This window comes from Heptranchias perlo, unplaced genomic scaffold (assembly GCF_035084215.1).
Source record: "Heptranchias perlo isolate sHepPer1 unplaced genomic scaffold, sHepPer1.hap1 HAP1_SCAFFOLD_89, whole genome shotgun sequence".
Lineage (NCBI taxonomy): Eukaryota > Metazoa > Chordata > Chondrichthyes > Hexanchiformes > Hexanchidae > Heptranchias > Heptranchias perlo.
Genome location: NW_027139929.1, coordinates 870,093 through 876,092, shown reverse-complemented (window position 1 = coordinate 876,092; position 6,000 = coordinate 870,093).

Sequence of the window (6,000 nt, the reverse complement as noted above, 5' to 3'; positions counted from 1 at the left end):
CAATTTTTGTTGGTTTTCATCTAATGAACTTATTTCAGTCAGCTAGATCTTTCTTCTTCAAAGCAAAAAGATTTTATCTTCAAATACAAGAACTTTTCGTGGTTTTGATGGTTTTCAGCAAATGAACATATTTCAGCGAGCTGGAAGTTTTTTCCTTAATAGAGTAAGATTTTATCTTAAAATACAAGAACTTTTCGTGGTTCTTGTCAATTTTTGTTGGTTTTCATCTAATGAACTTATTTCAGTCAGCTAGATCTTTCTTCTTCAAAGCAAAAAGATTTTATCTTCAAATACAAGAACTTTTCGTGGTTTTGTTGGTTTTCAGCAAATGAACAGATTTCAGCGAGCTGGAAGTTTTTTCTTTAATAGCGTAAGATTTTATCTTAAAATACAAGAACTTTTCGTGGTTCTTGTCAATTTCTGTTGGTTTTCATCGAATGAACTTATTTCAGTCAGCTAGATCTATCTTCTTCAAAGCAAAAAGATTTTATCTTCAAATACATGAACTTTTCGTGGTTTTGTTGGTTTTCAGCAATTGAACAGATTTCAGCGAGCAAGAAGTTTTTTCTTTAATAGCGTAAGATTTTATCTTAAAATACAAGAACTTTTCGTGGTTCTTGTCAATTTCTGTTGGTTTTCATCGAATGAACTTATTTCAGTCAGCTAGATCTATCTTCTTCAAAGCAAAAAGATTTTATCTTCAAATACAAGAACTTTTCGTGGTTTTGATGGTTTTCAGCAAATGAACATATTTCAGCGAGCTGGAAGTTTTTTCCTTAATAGAGTAAGATTTTATCTTAAAATACAAGAACTTTTCGTGGTTCTTGTCAATTTTTGTTGGTTTTCATCTCATGAACTTATTTCAGTCAGCTAGATCTTTCTTCTTCAAAGCAAAAAGATTTTATCTTCAAATACAAGAACTTTTCGTGGTTTTGTTGGTTTTCAGCAAATGAACAGATTTCAGCGAGCTGGAAGTTTTTTCTTTAATAGTGTAAGATTTTATCTTAAAATACAAGAACTTTTCGTGGTTCTTGTCAATTTCTGTTGGTTTTCATCTCATGAACTTATTTCAGTCAGCTGGATCTTTCTTCTTCAAAGCAAAAAGATTTTATCTTCAAATACAATAACTTTTCGTGGTTTTGAAGGTTTTCAGCAAATGAACATAATTTTGCGAACTGGAAGTTTTTTCCTCAATAGAGCAAGATTTTATCTTAAAATACAAGAACTTTTCGTGGTTCTTGTCAATTTTTGTTGGTTTTCATCTAATGAACTTATTTCAGTCAGCTGGATCTTTCTTCTTCAAAGCAAAAAGATTTTATCTTCAAATACAAGAACTTTTCGTGGTTTTGATGGTTTTCAGCAAATGAACATATTTCAGCGAGCTGGATATTTTTTCCTTAATAGAGTAAGATTTTATCTTAAAATACAAGAACTTTTCGTGGTTCTTGTCAATTTTTGTTGGTTTTCATCTAATGAACTTATTTCAGTCAGCTAGATCTTTCTTCTTCAAAGCAAAAAGATTTTATCTTCAAATACAAGAACTTTTGGTGGTTTTGATGGTTTTCAGCAAATGAACAGCTTTCAGCGAGCTGGAAGTTTTTTCCTTAATAGAGTAAGATTTTATCTTAAAATACAAGAACTTTTCGTGGTTCTTGTCAATTTTTGTTGGTTTTCATCTAATGAACTTATTTCAGTCAGCTAGATCTTTCTTCTTCAAAGCAAAAAGATTTTATCTTCAAATACAAGAACTTTTCGTGGTTTTGATGGTTTTCAGCAAATGAACATATTTCAGCGAGCTGGATGTTTTTTCCTTAATAGAGTAAGATTTTATCTTAAAATACAAGAACTTTTCGTGGTTCTTGTCAATTTTTGTTGGTTTTCATCTAATGAACTTATTTCAGTCAGCTAGATCTTTCTTCTTCAAAGCAAAAAGATTTTATCTTCAAATACAAGAACTTTTGGTGGTTTTGATGGTTTTCAGCAAATGAACATAATTCAGCGAACTGGAAGTTTTTTCCTTAATAGAGTAAGATTTTATCTTAAAATACAAGAACTTTTCGTGGTTCTTGTCAATTTTTGTTGGTTTTCATCTAATGAACTTATTTCAGTCAGCTAGATCTTTCTTCTTCAAAGCAAAAAGATTTTATCTTCAAATACAAGAACTTTACGTGGTTTTGATGGTTTTCAGCAAATGAACATATTTCAGCGAGCTGGATGTTTTTTCCTTAATAGAGTAAGATTTTATCTTAAAATACAAGAACTTTTCGTGGTTCTTGTCAATTTTTGTTGGTTTTCATCTAATGAACTTATTTCAGTCAGCTCGATCTTTCTTCTTCAAAGCAAAAAGATTTTATCTTCAAATACAAGAACTTTTCGTGGTTTTGATGGTTTTCAGCAAATGAACAGATTTCAGCGAGCTGGAAGTTTTTTCTTTAATAGCCTAAGATTTTATCTTAAAATACAAGAACTTTTCGTGGTTCTTGTCAATTTTTGTTGGTTTTCATCTAATGAACTTATTTCAGTCAGCTAGATCTTTCTTCTTCAAAGCAAAAAGATTTTATCTTCAAATACAAGAACTTTTCGTGGTTTTGATGGTTTTCAGCAAATGAACATAATTCAGCGAGCTAGGAGTTTTTTCTTTAATAGCGTAAGATTTTATCTTAAAATACAAGAACTTTTCGTGGTTCTTGTCAATTTTTGTTGGTTTTCATCTAATGAACTTATTTCAGTCAGCTAGATCTTTCTTCTTCAAAGCAAAAAGATTTTATCTTCAAATACAAGAACTTTTCGTGGTTTTGATGGTTTTCAGCAAATGAACAGATTTCAGCGAGCTGGAAGTTTTTTCCTTAATAGAGTAAGATTTTATCTTAAAATACAAGAACTTTTCGTGGTTCTTGTCAATTTTTGTTGGTTTTCATCTAATGAACTTATTTCAGTCAGCTAGATCTTTCTTCTTCAAAGCAAAAAGATTTTATCTTCAAATACAAGAACTTTTCGTGGTTTTGATGGTTTTCAGCAAATGAACATATTTCAGCGAGCTGGAAGTTTTTTCCTTAATAGAGTAAGATTTTATCTTAAAATACAAGAACTTTTCGTGGTTCTTGTCAATTTTTGTTGGTTTTCATCTGATGAACTTATTTCAGTCAGCTAGATCTTTCTTCTTCAAAGCAAAAAGATTTTATCTTCAAATACAAGAACTTTTCGTGGTTTTGTTGGTTTTCAGCAAATGAACAGATTTCAGCGAGCTGGAAGTTTTTTCTTTAATAGCGTAAGATTTTATCTTAAAATACAAGAACTTTTCGTGGTTCTTGTCAATTTCTGTTGGTTTTCATCGAATGAACTTATTTCAGTCAGCCAGATCTATCTTCTTCAAAGCAAAAAGATTTTATCTTCAAATACATGAACTTTTCGTGGTTTTGTTGGTTTTCAGCAATTGAACAGATTTCAGCGAGCAAGAAGTTTTTTCTTTAATAGCGTAAGATTTTTTCTTAAAATACAAGAACTTTTCGTGGTTCTTGTCAATTTCTGTTGGTTTTCATCGAATGAACTTATTTCAGTCAGCTCGATCTTTCTTCTTCAAAGCAAAAAGATTTTATCTTCAAATACAAGAACTTTTCGTGGTTTTGATGGTTTTCAGCAAATGAACATATTTCAGCGAGCTGGAAGTTTTTTCCTTAATAGAGTAAGATTTTATCTTAAAATACAAGAACTTTTCGTGGTTCTTGTCAATTTTTGTTGGTTTTCATCTCATGAACTTATTTCAGTCAGCTAGATCTTTCTTCTTCAAAGCAAAAAGATTTTATCTTCAAATACAAGAACTTTTCGTGGTTTTGTTGGTTTTCAGCAAATGAACAGATTTCAGCGAGCTGGAAGTTTTTTCTTTAATAGCGTAAGATTTTATCTTAAAATACAAGAACTTTTCGTGGTTCTTGTCAATTTCTGTTGGTTTTCATCGAATGAACTTATTTCAGTCAGCTGGATCTTTCTTCTTCAAAGCAAAAAGATTTTATCTTCAAATACAATAACTTTTCGTGGTTTTGAAGGTTTTCAGCAAATGAACATAATTTTGCGAACTGGAAGTTTTTTCCTTAATAGAGCAAGATTTTATCTTAAAATACAAGAACTTTTCGTGGTTCTTGTCAATTTTTGTTGGTTTTCATCTAATGAACTTATTTCAGTCAGCTAGATCTTTCTTCTTCAAAGCAAAAAGATTTTATCTTCAAATACAAGAACTTTTCGTGGTTTTGATGGTTTTCAGCAAATGAACATATTTCAGCGAGCTGGATGTTTTTTCCTTAATAGAGTAAGATTTTATCTTAAAATACAAGAACTTTTCGTGGTTCTTGTCAATTTTTGTTGGTTTTCATCCAATGAACTTATTTCAGTCAACTAGATCTTTCTTCTTCAAAGCAAAAAGATTTTATCTTCAAATACAAGAACTTTTCGTGGTTTTGATGGTTTTCAGCAAATGAACATATTTCAGCGAGCTGGATGTTTTTTCCTTAATAGAGTAAGATTTTATCTTAAAATACAAGAACTTTTCGTGGTTCTTGTCAATTTTTGTTGGTTTTCATCTAATGAACTTATTTCAGTCAGCTAGATCTTTCTTCTTCAAAGCAAAAAGATTTTATCTTCAAATACAAGAACTTTTGGTGGTTTTGATGGTTTTCAGCAAATGAACAGCTTTCAGCGAGCTGGAAGTTTTTTCCTTAATAGAGTAAGATTTTATCTTAAAATACAAGAACTTTTCGTGGTTCTTGTCAATTTTTGTTGGTTTTCATCTAATGAACTTATTTCAGTCAGCTAGATCTTTCTTCTTCAAAGCAAAAAGATTTTATCTTCAAATACAAGAACTTTTCGTGGTTTTGATGGTTTTCAGCAAATGAACATATTTCAGCGAGCTGGAAGTTTTTTCCTTAATAGAGTAAGATTTTATCTTAAAATACAAGAACTTTTCGTGGTTCTTGTCAATTTTTGTTGGTTTTCATCTAATGAACTTATTTCAGTCAGCTAGATCTTTCTTCTTCAAAGAAAAAAGATTTTATCTTCAAATACAAGAACTTTTCGTGGTTTTGTTGGTTTTCAGCAAATGAACATATTTCAGCGAGCTGGGACTTTTTTCTTTAATAGCGTAAGATTTTATCTTAAAATACAAGAACTTTTCGTGGTTCTTGTCAATTTTTGTTGGTTTTCATCGAATGAACTTATTTCAGTCAGCTCGAACTTTCTTCTTCAAAGCAAAAAGATTTTATCTTCAAATACAAGAACTTTTCGTGGTTTTGATGGTTTTCAGCAAATGAACATATTTCAGCGAGCTGGAAGTTTTTTCCTGAATAGAGTAAGATTTTATCTCAAAATACAAGAACTTTTCGTGGTTCTTGTCAATTTTTGTTGGTTTTCATCTAATGAACTTATTTCAGTCAGCTAGATCTTTCTTCTTCAAAGCAAAAAGATTTTATCTTCAAATACAAGAACTTTTCGTGGTTTTGATGGTTTTCAGCAAAAGAACAGATTTCAGCGAGCTGGAAGTTTTTTCTTTAATAGCCTAAGATTTTATCTTAAAATACAAGAACTTTTCGTGGTTCTTGTCAACTTTGGTTGGTTTTCATCCAATGAACTTATTTCAGTCAGCTAGATCTTTCTTCTTCAAAGCAAAAAGATTTTATCTTCAAATACAAGAACTTTTCGTGGTTTTGATGGTTTTCAGCAAATGAACATAATTCAGCGAACTGGAAGTTTTTTCCTCAATAGAGTAAGATTTTATCTTAAAATACAAGAACTTTTCGTGGTTCTTGTCAATTTTTGTTGGTTTTCATCTAATGAACTTATTTCAGTCAGCTAGATCTTTCTTCTTCAAAGCAAAAAGATTTTATCTTCAAATACAAGAACTTTACGTGGTTTTGATGGTTTTCAGCAAATGAACATATTTCAGCGAGCTGGATGTTTTTTCCTTAATAGAGTAAGATTTTATCTTAAAATACAAGAACTCTTCGTGGTTCT